The sequence below is a fragment of the Hylobates moloch genome, unplaced genomic scaffold (assembly GCF_009828535.3).
Source record: "Hylobates moloch isolate HMO894 unplaced genomic scaffold, HMol_V3 SCAFFOLD_8, whole genome shotgun sequence".
Lineage (NCBI taxonomy): Eukaryota > Metazoa > Chordata > Mammalia > Primates > Hylobatidae > Hylobates > Hylobates moloch.
Window position 1 is genome coordinate 21,427,613 of NW_026652283.1, and position 19,305 is coordinate 21,446,917.

The 19,305-nt window shown below is 39.9% G+C and overlaps 1 long non-coding RNA gene across 1 annotated transcript in view; it reads left to right on the forward strand.

Moving 5' to 3' along the window:
* Positions 1 to 1,010: 1,010 nt before the first annotated feature.
* The window catches only part of LOC131384127 (uncharacterized), a 36,279-nt gene continuing 17,984 nt past the window's right edge, over positions 1,011 to 19,305 (forward strand). The window contains exon 1 of the long non-coding RNA XR_009214682.1: positions 1,011 to 1,147. This is a non-coding gene — a long non-coding RNA (uncharacterized LOC131384127). The remainder of the gene's footprint in view (positions 1,148 to 19,305) is intronic.

The window sequence follows — 19,305 nt, forward strand, 5'->3', positions numbered from 1 at the left end:
GCAGGTAGGGGCTGGGAGCTCTTTAGAAATGCACCCAGACCCCACCCAAACCCACTAAATAAGAAACTCTAGAGGTGGATCTCAGGAGTCTATGTTTTGTTTTTTGAGACAGCATCTCTCTCTGTCACCTGGGCTGAAGTGCAGTGGCACGATCATAGCTCACTGCAGCCTCAACTTCCCAGGCTCAAGTGATCCTCCTACTTCAGCCTCCTAAGTAGCTGGGACCACAGGCATGCACTACCATGCCTGGCTAATTTTTTATTTGTAGAGACGGGGTCTCTCTATGTTGCCCTCTATGGCTGTTTTTGAACTCCTGGGCTCAAGTGATCCTCCTGCCTCAGCCTCCCAAATGCTGGGATTACAGGCGTGAGCCACTGCACCTGGCCAGGAATCTGTGTTTTTAACAAGCTCTCCAGGAGATTCTTTTACCCAGTGAAGCCAAACCAAAGGATGTGTTTCAGGTGTATCAAATGAACAAAGGAACACTATTTGAAGGACTCATTTCAATTTATTTAATTAAAATATCAAATTTATTTTATACTTCAATTTATTCAATACGAAACGTTAAAATGTCTTCATCTTTGAATATATATTTTTGTTAGACAGTAGAGCACTGTATTTAGTTAGGAATAGAATTTGGGAATCTGTATCCCAAAATGAGTTCAGAGATCCAAAATGATCAGCTAAGAAATATCATTGCTGAAGGTGTCAATAGCATTCATTGGGATATACATCACTGCTCAAAGAGCTATTTGGATTCTAGATCAGCTCCTAGCGTCCTGATTTTCCACAGTAGAGGATAATCAAAATACTAGCTCACCTCCCAAATCTCCTGATTTTAGCCCCATATATACTGTAAATGCATTGACCTTACCCTTATATCAGAGATCACGGAGGAATTGTTGACCTGGGGCATGAATTGAATTGCATTTTTTTTTTTTTTTTTGTATGTGAGTACAGGTTGTGGCCTGACTAGATTTCTCGCATATAGGTTGCCCTTCATCACTCAGCAGTGAAGAATGAAAATCAACAGAGCTTTCCCCAGCCTGCTGCTTAAGCAGCTGCTAACAGGCTGAGGCTGCCCAGCCTCATTAACCCATTAGATGCTGCGTTCGCCCAGGAGTCTTTCTTAATGAGGCTGCTGCAGGTAAGCCAGACATGCACCAAAATGTTGGGGCATTAAATTAAGACTCTTAAATGTGGGGCCTATAATAGGGTTGTTTTTATGTCAGAAACAGATACATCAGAGAGCAATCTTAAGGCGAGTAAAGCAAATGATACTATTACCATCTGTGAATCTATAGTGCTTTAAAGATGTTGGAAATTTTGAATTCAGGAGGCACTTGGAAGCTTGTCATTTTCCCAAACATCGTGTCCCCCTAATTAGCAACTCTGTTCTCTAGAATAGGCACCAATGTACAGAATCAAGTCAGATTTCATATCACAGCTGAAAGGACTCTTGATCCTCTAAACTTCCGGGTTCACAATTTTCTCTGGATAGAAAAATAATGATTGTAAGCAAAACTATACAACAAAACTAAACACCACTATTTTTTTTATAGCCCAGAGGCAATGAGGCTTCTGTTTGTGCCAACAAAAATTTTTTGCAGTGATGGCAGTAAGACTTGGGAAGCAAACTGTGCCACATAACTGACCATGGATACTCTGGCTATGGGTGGATTTTTAAGGTCTCAGATTAATGTGTACTTGTGGTTGAGTTTTTGACAAGACTCCGAGGGTCCAGTGTTGTAACTTCCTCATCCCTAAAATCTTGCAATTCCCCTTTACCTCTTAATTCGAGTCTCCTTTTATTGGAGAAAATAATTGCATCTATCTTTCTACTTCTTTCATGTGCCTTCTTCCATTTTTCCATTCCAATCAGGTCTCTACGAATATCTGATATTTTTTAAAAAATTAAAAAATGCTGCTCTTCTTTATTGTTGCATGATATTAGAGAGAGAAAGCCATACGTTTACGTTTTCCTGTTCAAGAATATGCTGAATAAAGTTAGCCATCTTTCCCAGGAGCATGAATGCTATTAAAATTTTAGATTGTAATCTAATAAAATTTCATCTTATCCTATTGCTTTTCTTAACCACCCCCCAGCAATCAAGTACATCATCTTAACATCTGAGGCTAAGAAAAAAGGAGTTCATCTATTGCACAAGTGTTTTTCAATACATTTTTTAAAACTTGGAGGAGACGGTGGTGGGGGGCGGTGGTGCTTCATGTAATTTTATAGGACCTCTGAGGCCCAGAGTTTTTAAGTAATCTTTTTTGATGTTTTTAGACAGACCATTAAGCTGAGGATAAAAGTCCCTGTGTTCAATATCTGGATACATTAAGCATTAGGTTTAAAATTTACAGCTTTCATTTTGACAAGGAAAATGACACGTTTGGTCTCAAGTGCTACCTTGAACTGTTTTTCAACACGGAGACAGGTTGTCAGGCTGAGGGTGGAGGTCTGTGCTCTTAGTCCCTGAGACGCTCCATGGGGTAAACTGCTCCAAGTCATCAGGAAATGCTGACTGAACCCTGGGCAACTGGCTGGTGTCTGGTGGGGGCAATGGCAGAAAGCCACCTGGATGCTTATCCCCCCATGGGTTGAGGTCTACTCAAATGCCTTCTTCTGTAAATGCAATTGATTCAAAAGAGGAAAAGAGTGAGCCAGACAAGGAGAATGTCTACATGTAGGGGTGGACTTCAACATACTTCCATTTTTAGTCTGCCCATAAGAAGTTCTTCAGTGGATCCTCTTCTTCCTCTGACAAGTTAAAGTGCATCTGGGGACTAGGACTTCAGGGAGTTGTCTGAACTAAGTGACACCTCGGGGTAGAAGGTGGAGGGGAAGTCAGGGAGACTGTGCTGGGCTGTAGAAGCAGTGACTAGGTAGGTACAGAAATTTGAGGAAAGTGTGGTGTGATCCAGGAGATGCAACTAGTATCAGAACTATGGATAAAGATATAACTTTCCTGCCTCCCCTCACTGCAACAGAAGAAGGAGGCTGGAGAGGTGGGCATGGAAAAAATGGAAAGAGTTTTCTAAGCTAGGATAAGGCGTGTGAATATTACTCTGAAGACAAAAGATGGAGATGGCAAGATTAGATGTTGTTTTTGGAAAACGAGTGGTGCTTCTAGGTGCAGAACAGACTGGGGTGGTAGGACCGATAGCCTAGCTGGGAGGTACCTGCAGGAATCCAGGGTGGAGGCGATGAGTTGGTGGAGAGCTACCCCGGGCCAGGGAGGACTGGCATTGTGGGCACAAGATGGGGCAGAGGGGGCAGCCATGAACAGTATTCTGCAATGGATCTGATGGGATTTGGTGATGGATGCGGAGAGTGAGGGAAAGGGCCATCTGGTTTCCTTTCTCTTCTCAATTTTCTGAAGATCTGGAAGAGCAGGGAAGAACCCCTCCCTCCCATTCGTGAAATGGAGGCTCCCTCTCTTTTTCACATCCTCCCTGTCATAATTCTTTATGTCTACTTCTCCCTTACCCCTCTCTCTAAGCCTCTGAGGGAATGAAATATTCTATCCACTGGGTTTCTGTCTATCTCTGCCTATTTCTGCTTTTCATTTTTGTTTTTGTTTTTCTGCTACAATGATACCACCCGGATTTATAATATCTTTATCCTATGTAAAGCATTATTGTAAAATATTTACACTCAAAACTTGATACCTATTCTTTCTCTCTCTCTCTTTCTCTCCTCGTTTGTAAATTTGTCCCTCTTCCTGTAGATACATTTCAGTGCATTGGAGACTTACATCCTGTGAATTCTTTCTGTATGAAGAGCTTATGTTAGTGGCAAATAGTGTGATTATGCAAAATATACACATTTAATTCAACATTCATTCCTGGCATTGTGGTTTTAAACAAATCTTGCATAAAGAAAATATCAACTGACAGCACAATAAGCCTTAATTGATTTTGACTTCATGTAGTATCACGTCTGCCATGTCCAGAATGGACAGACAATACAAGTGATGTATCTATAATGATGGCAAAGTCTGAAAGGAAACTCATTGTGTTAGTTTGTGTGTAGGTGTGTGAAGAGAGGGTTACCAAGAAATACAGTCACTTAAAACTTTCAAATAGCAAGCCTTTGTTTTAGCATTAGATTCTCAAAGTTTGTGTTTGTAAAGCATGATTGATCCAAAGGGCTTGCCTTCAACCTCATCTATTTGCATAAATGATAGAAAAATTCAGGTCTTTGCAAATCAGAATAAATTCTTCACCTCACTGCCCCTCTAGGAGAGAACAACAAATAAAATGGAAATATACTGAAAATGAAAATGACCATGAATAAAGAAATTCCCCATGGAATTTTACCCCCTTTAGTAATACTATCACAAAAAATAACTTAAATAACCTGAGGCCAAGTATTTTCCCAATAAATAGGATACAGAAATGTTATCCAAATCCAGAACATTATAAAAATATCAGAAACACCTATGCACTTCACTCTGTCTAGCCTCATCAAGGCAATGACACACGATCAATTTGAAAAAAAAAAATCCACCACACGACTAGACTGTTGTTTTGAAGCTTTTATTTCTGTTTTTATTTTCTTCAAATAGCTCATGAAAAGGATGTTAAGATAAAAAATGAGGGCAGTACATTTGTATTTTAAAAAATCTGTGAAACATCCAATATCTGTTCTGCATAAACATATTGGACTGTTGTCTCAGACATTTCACCTGGAAAAACATGAGCATGCCTCACATTACAAATGCTGTTCAAATATTTTCCAGACACATAAAAGAGGAAATATCATCACAAGTAATGAAAGTGAATCAGGGAAAAAAAAAAAAAAGGGAGTATCTCATTTGGACAGACCCAGTGAGAACACAGAGAGGGAGAGACCAGGAAGGAAAAAAGATCTTAAACATTAGATGTAGGCAATTGATCATATAGAGATTCACTTCTAAGCTTAGTTTTCATATCATGTTTTGAGTCTGCTTTATCATTTTTCTTCAGCTATACTGGGCCTCCATGCCTTTCTTTTGTCTCAGAAATATTTGTAAAGGAATTTTTGTAAAATATACTCAGAAATAATTGGTAAAAGAATAAAAAGTGTTTCTGAAATTCAGAAAATTTGATTTAATTAAATATTTTGGGAGCCTGAGAAGAAGAAAGGCTTACTTAATTAAAATTCATTTTTGGAGGATTTCCTGGGGAAAGGTGTCTGTGTGATAATGCTGGAAGTATGAAATACACTCTAATCTACCTTGCAGAAGTTCTACAACATGCAGATAAAGTTGGTGAAGCGCACATATAACAATGTAATATATATGCCTGTGCATGCATGCACACGCACCAGCCTTATAAATACCCAGAATGATAGGCCTAGCTTATTTAAGTCAATGAGAGAAAATACTTTAGTCTATTAAATATGTATGTTACAATTTCAGATAAATGGTACCTTTTATCTTACAAAAAGGAACTTTTCTCTCCCAAATTATTAAATCAGTGTTTAAAACTATTAGAAAAGCAATGCTTAGCCGAAGTGCTATCCCACTTACCATTTGAAAAAAAAGTTACCAGGTATTTATCCACCTAAATTATGTTAACTCCTTAATTTAGACGAAAGTGTCAGTTGTAAGCATGTTTCAAGTGGCTGCCCAGCCTGCCACACTCCTTTGGCAAATGACCCCTCCTAACCCTGCTCACACTGTGGCCCCTAGCAGCCATGTCTGCATTTTTTGACACCACATCTCAAGCCGTAGCTGATCAGGTACTCATCTAACCCAGGCTGTCCTGGCAATCTGCAACTCGGATGCAGGAATGTTCATTAGCTCAGGAGAGTGTTATCAGTCAAGCATGAGCATAGGAAAGCACAGTGTGAGGATGCCCAGAGAGAAAAAAGAGTATGTAGTGGAAGCCATGTAGTCTCTCTTCTTCTCTCTGTCTCACACACACACGCACGCACACATGCACACACACGCACCCATGCATGTGCACACACGCACGCATGCACACACACATGCACACACACGTGCATACACACACGCACACATGCACACACATGCACACGCACATGCATACACACACATGCACACACATGCACACACGCACACATGCACACACACGCACACAGGCACACACACACACATGCACACACACACATATGCACACATGGATACCACTGGGCTTTCTACCTCAGGGTCTTTATGCCCGTAGCATACATCTCCTTTATTCATTGAAGCTGCTTACAATGGCTTTCTGTTACTGATAACAACAACAACAACAAAATCATTGATCAAGAAAAATGGAAAGAAGGAAGAGAGAGATACTGGAGCGGGTAAGCTCAGCGTGGTGAGAATATGCACAAATAGAAACCCTTTAAGAAAAGAGGGGAGGACTATGACTCTCTAGGCCTTCAAGGGTGAAGACAGACTCCCAGAAACCTATTCTTCCCTGTTCTCTTCCTTTCCCCTACACTCATGGACTTGTCCCAACTATCTGCTTGGAATCCAGGAATAATCTCATATGTCCTCTCTCCATGATTATGTCAGCTACCACAAAACCTCCCAGGTCACCCTCCTCTCTTATCCTTTAAGTCCCAAGAGCATCTGTCCCTAGCTCAGTGGTTCTCAGGCTTTAGTGTTTATCGGAATCACCTGAAGGGTTTGTTAAAAAACAGGTTGCTGGGCCGGAATTCGTTTCTCATTCTGTAGGCATGAAGTCAGGCCTGAGGATGTGAATTTTTTCTGACATGTTCCCAAGTGATGTTGATGTTTGTGGTCCCGGTGAAAAACCACTGCCTTATTTAGTTCACTCCTACCCAAGTCCTAAGACTCATCCACTGTGCTGTCTGAATTCAGAGTCTGTTGAAGGCAAAATTCCTGATAGCCTCATCCTCTTTCACCTTTTTGCTCTAAGGAGAAGTTGACTCCTCCCTAAGGTCACATTTTCCCAACAGCCTCTCTAATGGTGGCTGCTTTTCCTCCCAGCTCTATACCAAAGACCTGAAGGTGGGGTAGATGTTGTCCTGTGTCCTCATTGCTGCTTTCAGACCTTTCTCTCTGCCTCCTTCCTAAAAACAACCAACCACGAATCTTAGGCTATCACATGATGTCAACCCTTCCCCTCATCGTTGCTGTCAGTTATGGATTCCTGGGATATTTCCTTTGATTTCTTGGTGATAGAAGACTCAAGTTCAGTCTCTCTAATAATATCCCTGCCTTACTTATGCTAGATTTCAACGGACATACATATGATCTTTCTACACTTTGGCCTTCGGTTCCTTAACTATCCCTCTTCCAAAGATCTTGTCTTTCACCTTATTAGGTACTATTTCGTGGTCATACCCTGGACCCCTTCATAACCGATATTTCAAACATTCTACTCTGTGACCGCTGTGTCTTACCTTTTCAGTCTACTCTCTCTAGTATTAGGGCCTCAACAGTCCCTTGGCCCTAATAGGACCTCTGATCTTTTGATTTTACCTTCCTTTTATTGACCTCACATTCTTCCAGATTAAATTTTATGGTTAATCATTGTAGTCACTCCCTTGAAAATACCCTCCATTCCCATGCTTCTGCCTCATTGTCTCACTCACTTGGCAGATCCACAATCCTGGTTAAATCCAACTCTCTGCCTACTCTATGTCTGCAGCCCTGAAGCTAAAACTGTCTGGAGAAAAACTCACAGCCACACAGACTTTAAATTAGAAGTGGGCCCTTAATTCTGCAAGGCAATCATACTAGATGTTTTTAAAAATTCATTCTCCCACGCCCTTGATAAGGATTTAAAATACTTTTCTCTTTTCAAATCCCAATAAGAAAATTGGAACATTCACAGGAGAATCTACAGAGATTATCATCACCACTTCAATCCATCTGCTGCACCTGCCCCTGTACACTTTGACCTCCTGCTGAGTAGGAGGTCATGGTAATAGGTGGACCATCCATGTCCCTATCTCAAGTCAACCCCTCTGCTGTGTGCTAGAACTCATCTTCTCTCACTGGATTCCTTGAGAAATTCTCCCTTTCTATATTATGTTATCCATCTTCTCCACTGTATCATCACACAAAAATGATGTTACTTCTCTCAAAGTAAAAAACTTTCTCTTGATCTATCTTTTCCCACCAGCTTGCTGCCCCATTTTGTTGCTTCTATTTGCAGCAAACTGCTTGAAAAAGTTATCCATAGTCAGATCTCCAATTTGTCCCTCCGTATTCTCTCTTTAACCCACTTCAATCAGGCCTTTGCCCACATTTCTCCAGCAGACCTGCTCTCCTGAAGCTCACCTGGATCACCATGTATCATGATCAAACCTCTGCTTTAATCTTAGCCTATCAATGGCATTTGAATCACCCATATTCCTTGATATATTTTCTTCACCCCTATTCCAGGCACCACACTTTCTTGATTTCTTCCTACTTTACTGAAAGCTCTTTCTGGGTTTCCGTTTTGGTTCTTTCTCTTCTCCTTCATGTTTTCATGCTGGGGAGCCCCATGGCTTAGCCCTTGGACCTCCTTTCTTTTTGTTCCACAGTCACTCTCTTGGTGATCTTATTCAGCCCCATGGCTTGAAATATTATATACACATGTATTTATAGTGCTGTGGAAAAAACCTCTCTCTCAAATTCTAGACTACTGTGGTCAAACATCTATCAGACACATCACATTCAGTTTTCTAAGACTGAACTCCTCGACTTGCCTTCCTCCTGCCCCACCGAAGTGCTTTACTAACTGCTTCTCAGCTGATGGCAGCTCCATCTTTCCCATTGCTTCATCAAAACTTCGTCTTTGATTCCTTTAAGTCTTTCAGACCCCACATAAAATGAAATTCTGTGCTCAACCTTCAAAAATATCCATGATCTAACCTCTTCTTTCTACTGCTACCACCAGATTACTATCATCATTTACCGCGATTAGTTGGCTTTCTAATATGTCTCATGCTACTGCCCTGTTTCCTAAACGCTAGCCCCCCAAAATAGCATCCAGGACCCTAGTAGATGGAGAAATGTGGACCCAGGATGCAGTGCCCCAAGAGAAGACTGTGGCGAGGAGAAGTCTGGGTCTAGCAAGGGCTGCTGAGAGCTTCATTCCATACCATTGAACACTTTGAACCCAATGCAGCCGCTCACCTCCAACTGCCTCCCTCAATTGTACTTACTGTATCACTTAACACTTTCTTATGTTTTCATTTCTTTGTTTAATTTTGCATATTGGTTACACAGTTATGTTATATATTATAATTTTATGTGTTTTGTTTTTGTTTGAGACAGAGTCTCACTCTGTAGCCCAGGCTGGAGTGCAGTGGCACAGTCTCAGCTCACTGCAGCCTGAACCTCCCAGGCTCAAGCAGTCCTCCCACCTCAGCTTCCCAAGTAGCTAAGACTACAGGTGTGCACCACAACACCTGGCTAATTTTTTGTATTTTTGGTAGAGACGGAGTTTCACCATGTTGCCCAGACTGGTTTGGAACTCCTGGCTTCAAGTGATCCTCCTGCCTCAACCTCCCAAAGTGCTGAGATTGCGGGTATGAGCCACTGACCCCAGCCATATATATATACACACACACACACACACATACGTATATATATATATATATATGTGTGTGTGTGTGTAAATATATATATATATATATATATATTTAAGAACAAGGATCTTATTTTTTTTTCTTTTCAATCTAGTACCTACAAATTCAGTAAATGCTCAATAAGTTGTTATAATTAATTTCAATAGGAGTAGCCATTATGGAAAACCCAACCCAAATGTTAGAAATGACCATTTCCTGTTGCCTTGGAAAGCAGGATTATCCTCCTGGTTTTTTCTTCTTTATCTGTGTGGGATAATGACAGTATTGGTTCAACACTTTTCTAAGCAATGAACTGTGTAATTCCCATGCTTCAGTTTCTTTGACATAGTCAAATTCTACTGCTTAAAAATAATACAAGCAATAAAATTATGCTCCAAAAACGAAACAAAGCAAAACAAAAAGAGCAGCCAGAGTAATTCTTTTAAAATAAAAGTAAGTTTGCATCACTGTTCTATGTAAAACCTTGTAAAAACTCCCCATTTTTCTCATAGTAAAACCCATATTCCTAACTATTATGACCTGGGGTAGCCAGTTTCTAATATGGTCTTCAGTGATCCCAGACCCCTGGAACCTGATATGTAATTTCCTTGCACATTGAATGGCCCTTACCTATGTAAATAATTGGATGTTGAAGAAATGATAATGTGTGCCTTCTGAGGCTGGATTGCAAAGTACGTTATATCATTGGCCTCTTTTTCTTGGATCAGTTTTTCAGAGAAAACCATGTACATTTTGTGAGAATACTCAAGCAGCCCCATGGACCTGTCCAAATAGCAAGGAACTGAGGCCCTCTGACAAGAACCATGTGAATGAACTATCCTAGAAGGAGATCCTCCAGCCCCAGTCAAATCTCCAAATAACTTCCCCCACAGTCAATATTACAGCTGCATCCTCATGGGATACCCTGAGCTAGAACCACCAGTAAGCCCCTTCCAAATTCTGAAACCGTAGGAATTGTGTGAGATAATAAATGCTTGCTACTATTTAAGGTTTCTAAAAGGCATAAAAAGGAATAAAATCATGTCCTTTGCAGTAATATGAATGTAGCTGGAGGCCATCATCCTAAGTGAAGATGGAAGAGAAAACCAAATACAGCATGTTCTCACTTATAAATGGGAGCTAAACATTAGGGACATATGGACATAAAGATGGCAACAATGGACACCGGGGACCACTAGAGTGGGGAGAGGGGGAGGGGGCAAGGGCTGAAGAACTACCTATTGGGTACTATGCTCACTACCTGGGTGATGAGATCATTCTCACCCAAAGCCTCAGCATTGTGAAATCTACCCATGCAATAAATTTGCACATGTACCCCTGAATCTAAAGTTGACATTATATTAAAAAAAGAAAGCTGCTAAAGTGTGGGATCATTTGTTATATGGCAATAGCTAATTAATACATGACTTTTACATTTGCATAATATACAGCCGTCCTCTAGCTCTTGGGCCTCATCTCCTACTACTCGTCCTGGTTCATTCAGTTCCAGCCATGGTGGTCTCCTGGCAATTCCTAGAACATGCCAGGTACATACTCAACTTAGGCATTTGCTCTAGCTGCTCTCTGTGTATGAAGTAACTCAATTCTCTAGGTATCTTCCTGGCTAGTTCCCTAGCCCTTTTTAAAGTCTTCCTTTAAATCTCATCTTCCCAGTAAGGCTCACCTGGCCAACATGGTATAAAACAACCTGTATTAATGTACTCTATAATTAAGAGATTTAGTATATATTATTTTTGTTTGTTCCTTTCATGGCTTGACACTCAAAGATTTCACTAGGATTTTTAAAACTCTCAAGCACCTTAAGGATAATCTTTGTTTAGAGGTTGTGAACTCCTTGTTACTGGAAGGCAGACACTGGAACGAGAACTGAGCATCCAAATTTTACCTAGGTGGCTTTACCAGGTGATTTTAAAAATCATATTTAGCCTGAGATTTTAGAAGACTGGTCATGGAGAATAAAATGGAAAAGAGTTATAAGCAACAAAAGTCCAATTAAACTGAATTTAGAAAAAAAAGTATGAAGTTGCTTATCTCAATCTAGAATTGAAAAAGTTTACCTCCGTCTCCATCATCTTTTCCCTCATATTAATTTTATTTGCAGTCAGATCTGCCCTTCTTTGTGGCCCTCAGCTGTTCCAGTCTTTACTAATGGTTCAAAAAAAAAAAAAAAAAAAAGAAAAGAAAACAACAACAAAACCCCAAACCTCTGAAACTGAATCTCTTAGCTGTCACTGGCCAGGCTTTGGATCCATGCCACTTAAAGCTCATGTATGGAAAATGGAACAGAATTTTCCAAAGAAAATTGGTGTGTATTCACTGAAAGAAGGTAGAATGGAAGCTGGAAAGACAAAAACAACAATTGTCTGCTGTAATACACAATAACAACAACAAAAAAACACTATGATATGTCTTCAGAGGCAATTTGAAAACAGATTTTAATTGAAAGAGGAGTAAAAGCTGAGCATCTGATTAACCTCCTTCTTAGTCATGGCTTTGTCCTTTCATTTAGTGAAATGAAATGATTGGTGAATTTTTTTTTGTGCCGTCACCCAAAGGAACATGTATAAGTAGTAAACAAAACACATTAAATATCATTTATATAGTAATATGTCCAACTCTTATTGTCATTCATCTGGTAGTGTTTGGATAGTTTTGCATAATGGTTAGAACATGGGTTTTAGAATCAGAAAGATTAGAGTTCAAGCCCCCTCTATTTCACTAATTGAATGGAAAAATTAACCTCTCAGCCTCTACAATGTGGAAAATAATACCACCCCACAAAACTGTTGTGATAATTAAACAAAATATAGAGACGTTTCAGTTTGGTTTTCACTCAAAGCAGAGTCTGAGACAGGATAGTTAGTTATGGAGGTGCTCCCAGGAGGCAAGAGTGAGAGAATGGTTAGAGTGAGCCAGAGAAGGAGGAATAACAAATGTAAGGATGTAATATTGTGGTTGCTGATGTAGGCATTTGTGGCTTTATCTGGCTAGCATTTCAGAGAAGCAAACAGAATGCATCCCAGAATTGTCCTACTGAAGGATGGGAGTCTGGGGCTCTTCTTCTTTACTGAGGGTTTCCCACGGGGATGTTCCCTTCTCTGCATTTTCCAAATGTTCCTATACAGGAATGCAGCAGACTCCTGTGGCTTCAGTGAAACCACGTTTTTTTCTGAGGGACAGTCTATATCTGTTTACTCTAGTAATGGCCGTAGCTTCCTGGTGGCCTGACATCTTTTTTGGGGATGAACTCCTAAAAGGTACGAGCATATAAGAACCTCAGGAACAGTCTGGTCTTGATGCCCTTTTGAGATGAATGAATTATATCCAATGGTTTCTTCTGTTTTTGGTCAAGTATCAGAGTCCCAGAAGTGGCCATCTCATTAGACAGGGTTAGGTCATATTTTTACCTCTTCTTCAGCTGGGGTGACATGGAGAATTATTTGCCTATTCTATTACAAGTGATTCCATTACAGGAGATTAAACTTTATATAATAGCAGATTATTATTTTGTAGTTAAATATTTTTCCTCTACACAAAATATTTAAATAATATTCACCACTCCCATTTAAGTAGTTTGAACACTATAATGTAATTTTTTTTCACAGATGAGTGAACACTACAGCTTGTCACTCTGAAAATGATCAAGCTACTTAATACGTAATTAAAACAAGTAACTTGCTAATATCTTCATGCTTAATCAATTAAATCCTAATAAGAAAAATAATGTTATTTAGATCAAAAGAAAATAACTAAAAAATAACCTATCAGCTCATTAGTGAAGTGTTGTGGTTTTTTTTAACCATGAGCAAAAAAAACCTGTCTCAGAGCACTGGCTGGTTCTTTGAAATTTTTGCCCTATCTTTCCCCTTCCCCTTTCTTCTCTACTTCTTCTATCATACTGCTTTCAATAGACAAGACATTTGGAGAGAACAATGACTGTAGTAGCTTTTCTCCTTTTCCCTCCCCTAGGTTTTAGAGAAATTCTCATAGTATTGCTATGCTTTTAAGCTCTCTTCAGTTAATGCAAGAAAGCATCATCTTTAAATACTAAACCATTATTAACAAGTAAAACATCTATAGCTAACAGGTAATTGGAGATTAAGTGGAAGGTTCTAGGAGGACCTTCCTTCTTGATACAAACTTAATTGGAGCACAGATATTGAGAAATAATGGAAAAATATATTTTAATCATGGGAAGGGCAACCCTTTGGAATTCCCATTCTCTTTCATTATTTCTGTATATGGATACTGAGAGAGAAAGCTTGACAACTCAGTATCTTGTTTTATAGTTGTGTTTAAAACAGAAAACAAAAGCTGGCAATAATTTTTGGGCAATAGATCTCCTTATTATACTCTCTTAGTAGGTCCTCAATTAAATTTGGTCTTTTATTTTACCATGTACAAAGTTCTGTGTCAAGGCACTGGCTGGTTCTTTGAAACTTTTGCCCTATCTCTCCTCCTCCTCCTTTCTCTACACCCTTCTCCTGTGCAGTTATAGCCCAAAGTTAGGTGTTCTGGGGTAAGAATACTAATGGGACTGTCTTTTCAAGAGCACATGCATATTCCACTCTATGATCCAGCCGGTGAAAATGCTGTTCAGAAAGCTGACTCGCAGTATTACCCAGTGCCAAAATTCATTCTTAGCTTTGAATACAAAAGACAAGAGCTACTTCCTTCCTTCTTTTCTTGTCTTGTCTTTTCTTCTTTCTTGAGACGGAGTCTCGCTGTATCTCCCAGGCTGGAGTGCGGTGGCGCGATCTCAGCTCACTGCAAGCTCCGCCTCCCGGGTTCACGCCATTCTCTTGCCTCAGCCTCTCCAAGTAGCTGGGACTACAGGCGCCCGCCACCACGCCCGGCTAATTTTTTGTATTTTTAGTAGAGACGGGGTTTCACCTTGTTAGCCAGGATGGTCTCGATCTCCTGACCTTGTGATCTGCCGGCCTCGGCTTCCCAAAGTGCTGGGATTACAAGCGTGAGCCACCGTGCCTGGCCCCAAGAGCTACTTCCATGTATGTTTTGCTTACTGACAACAACTGACTGATGTACCATGTCAATTATCAAGGATTATTTTTAAGTCCTTATTATTAGCAAAGGAACAAAGTCATTATGTAATCTAATCTGACCCCAATTCAATGCACTACTTATCTCTTGGTTTAGCTGCTGTGAACTATTTCAATGTGAACTGCTATTTTCATTTTGGTTTTACTTTAACAATCCCTACTCTTAAAAAACAAATCTCAAAATGACCTTAAGGAGTCAGTTCAAACCTTTAGCTCACTAAAAACTTCTTCCTATTGTTCCAAACTTCCATCTCAAAGTACTGACACATTCAGGGAATAGGCATATAAAAATGCCTTTTTAATAACAGGATTAAAAAATTTTGTTTATCTTTCATTATTAAATTTTTCCAATTGTCAGGCTATCCTCCCTTGGACCATGTTCTCAGGTTATATTTTTCTGCAGATCCTTGTCTCCAGACGTCTACAATGGCTGTCATCATAGAAACTTGTTGCTAGTGAAAGTAGGCTAAATTTATAAGTAAAAAGTAAATATTTTTCTTATTCCTGAGAGCAGACATTTCTGATCTCAAATTTGAGAGAATTAATGTTGCTTAGTTAGGGTATTTGAGTCAAATATAGAAATAGGTAATATTTTCTTATTAGTATATTTAGTATTTAAATTAGTATTAGTATTTAAATGTAAATACTAGTTAGTATTTTAAATACTTAAATACTAATACTAATTATTACTAATACTAATTTAAATACTAGTGTTTAAATACTAATTTAAATTTAAATACAAGTATTTGAATTAATATTAGTATATTTAGTATATATTAATATTTCAATCCCCATAGGTAGTTTTTCTGGTTCCTTCTCATTTGGGTAGGCTATGTCAGAGGGAAGATTTGGGACTTAAGAGCTGCTGTTCAGACTCTTTTGTCTCACAGGGTGCTTTCTCGATTGGGTACTCTCTCCTTTCCCCTAGGGATGGGGCTTCCTGAGAGCTGAACTGCAGTGATTTTTATTTCTCTTCTGAATCTAGCTGCTCATGAGAGCTACTGGTTTCTGGGCTGGTACTGGGGAGTGTCTGCAGAGTCTTGTGATGTGATCAGTCTTTAGGTCTCTCAGCCATGGATACCAGCACCTCCTCTGGTGGAGGTAGCAGGGGAGTGAAGTGGACTCTGAGAGGGTCCTTGGTTGTGTTTTTGTTAAGTGCGCTGGTTCTGTGTTGGTTGGCCTCCAGCCAGGAGGTGGCGGTCTCAAGAGCCCATCAGCTGCAGTAGTAGAGGGAGGATACCAGCTTGCTCAGGGTCAGGTGGTAGGTAGGGCCATAGAGCTCCCAAGAGATTATGTCCTTTGTCTTCGGCTGGGGGTGTGGGGTAGAGAAAGACCCCCAGGTGGGGGCAGGGTTAGGCGTGTCTGAGCTCAGACTCTCCATCGGTGGGTCTTGCTGCGGCTGCTGTGGAGGTTGGGGATGTGTTTCCCAGGCCAATGGAGTTATGTTCCCAGGGGGATTATGGCTGCCTTTGCTGCAGTCACACAGGTGGCCAGGGAAGTGGGAAAAAGCTGGCAGCCACAGGCCTCACCCAGCTTCCACACAGTTGAAAGGCCAGTGTCACTCTGACCATACCCCAACAACAGCACCAAATTTATTTCCAGGCAGCCAGTGAGGGGGGCTGAGAACTTGCCCTAGGCTACAAGCCTCCCTACTGAGAAAGCAAATGGACTGTCAGTTCTTCGGCTGTCCTGCAGCAGCAATCCACCTCCTTCAAAGGGTCTGTGGGTTCTCTCGGCTTTCCTGGTATATCCCTGCAGTAGTTCTTGGAGCAAGAGTTTACAATGTGGGTCTCCACATGTTGCCTTGTCTCTCCCAGTGGGAGCTGCAAGTTAGTCTTGCCTCCTATGCGACATTTTTGGATCCTCCCTCATAGGTAGTTCCTTACAAGTATAAGCAACAAGTGGTGTTGCTTTTGTGGTATTTGCTATATTGTCTATCTTTTCTGTGCCAGTGGTCTAAGGATGAGTGGAGAATCATAATTCGGATTTCTTTTTTCCACACTTCAACATGGCTCTTTGTGTAGCTTCACATTGTTGAGTCACACTTCTCAAACTCATTTTCTCTGAGCTAGAGGGTAAGAAACTGAGATGTGACATAATGAAAACTTCCAACACTATGAATACTACAATAAAATATTCTTAAAGATAAGGGGAGTTATTCATGCCCCCGTAGACTGCAATGTTTTTCAGTGTGCAATTGCCATAAAATAGTGAACTGTTGAACATTGTTTTTTTTGTTTTGTTTTGTTTTTTTTTTTTTTTGAGATGGAGTCTTGTACTGTTGCCCAGGCTGGAGTGCAATGGCACGATCTCGGCTCACTGCAACCTCCACCTCCTAGGTTCAAGTGAATCTCCTGCCTCAGCCTCCCGAGTAACTGGGATTATAGGTATGTGCCACCACCTCTGGCTAATTTTTATATTTTTAGTAGAGGCAGGGTTTCACCATGTTGGTCAGGCTGGTCTTGAACTCCTGACCTCAGGTGATCCAACTGCCTTGGCCTCCCAAAGTGCTGGGATTACAAGCGTGAGCCACCGCGTCCGGCCAAGAATTGAAACTTTTATGCAGCCAACAAACATATGGAAAAAAAGCTCATCACTGATCATTAGAGAAATGCAAATCAAAACCCCAATGAGATACCACCTCATGTCAGTCAGAAACAGCAGATGCTGGTGAGGCTGTGGAGAGATAGGAATGCTTTTACATTGTTGGTAGGAGCGTAAATTAGTTCAACCATTGTGGAAGACAGTATGGCAATTCCCCAAGGATCTAGAAGCAGACCTACCATTTGACCCAGCGATCCCATTACTGGGTATATATCCAAAGGAATATAAATCATTCTATTATAAAGATATATGCACACATATGTTTATTACAGCACTATTCACAATAGCAAAGACATGGAACCAACCCAAATGCCCATCAGTGATAGACTGGATAAAGAAAATGTGACACATCGAATACTATGCAGCCACAAAAAGGAATGGGATCATGCAGGGACATGGTTGAAGCTGGAAGCCATCATCCACAGCAAACTAACACAGGAACAGAAAACCAAACACTGCATGTTCCCACTCACAAGTGGGAGTTGAACAATGAGAACACATGGACACAGGGAGGGGAAAAACACACATAGGGGCCTATCGGAGAGGGGGCGAGGGGAGGGAGAGCAACAGAATAAATTGCTAATACATGCAGGGCTTAAAACTTAGGTGATGGGTTGACAGGTGCAGCAAACCACCATGGCACACATATACCTATGTAACAAACCTGCACATTCTGCACATGTATCCCAGAACTTAAAGTAAAAATAAATAAATAAGAACCCCCCCCAAAAAAATTGAAACTTGCCTTCAGAGGCAAGTAGGTAAAATAGAATATGCAGTCCTAACTTATTTGTATTTAGTTTTATTAGTAAATTATTAGGCAAACCCATAGGATTGCTTTTGTTTTCTTCCCTCAACTTTTTTTTTTTTTCAAGAATGATTTGAGTCCTCCAATCACATTATAGATATACAATAGCTATGTCAAGTGTTGATTACAGTGATGGAGTTAGTTTCTTGATCTTAAACATAATGAATAACTCTGATATAATCTTGTGTACATAATCTTTAAGGAATCATAATTTTTAAATAACACTTTGGGACTGCTTTTTCAGCAATGATGAACAAGGGTTAATGTATATTCATGTTGTAAAATGGATCCTCTGTAATCGTTCCTGTACTACAGATCCCGAGGGCTATATTCATGACAGTTAAAGGGATAAATTTAAAACGCTTTCATGAGGATTGGCGTAGTGTTCATATAACGTTAAGGATAATTCTAATGACTGGAAAACTCAGTGATTCAGAAATCTGTGCCCATTAACATCAGAAGCAGTGACTAAGTGTCTAAGTATCTGACTGTATGCAATATAGTGCTAGACTCAAAGCAAACAGAACCTACTCTCTGCCCTTTGGAGGTTTATACTCTATGATATCAAGTCCAAAATAAATATTTTTCACCCCAGATAAAAGGCAAAGTGGGAGATTTTTGTCTTAGTGGCACTCCTCATTTGATAATCATCTCTCCTCATAAAAATTCTCCTCTCTTGCCACTCCCTTGTTTATGATCTTTAATTCCTCTGCTCTCCCCCAACCCCTCATCCCTTAGCTCTCTGGTGCTGCTTTCATGCTGACTATGCGTATCTAACCCACTATCAGCACTTCTCTCACCTTCCACTAACTGAATCAGAAGACTGTAGACTCCAAATTTGACTGTCAGGGTTTCAGGCCCAGCACTTTAACTGGCCAGCTTTGAAAACTTGGACAACTCATTGCAATAAATATAAAAAGTTCAAAATGTCTGAAACTTACTTTCAAATAGTTCAACCAATTATACATATGTTAAGATACATATATACTTTAAATACAATACATACTTTGTATGCACACACACACATATGTACAATACAAATACAGTAGGATGTTAATAACTGGGAAATCAATGTGAGCAGTATATATAAGTTCATTGTAAGTTCATTGTGCCATTTTTTCAAATATTCTATAGAAATATTCTATATCCTATAGAAACATTCTATAGAAATATTCTATATCCTATAGAAACATTCTATAGAAATCGTCTATATCCTATAGAAACATTCTATAGAAATCTTCTATATCCTATAGAAACATTCTATAGAAATAGTCTATATCCTATAG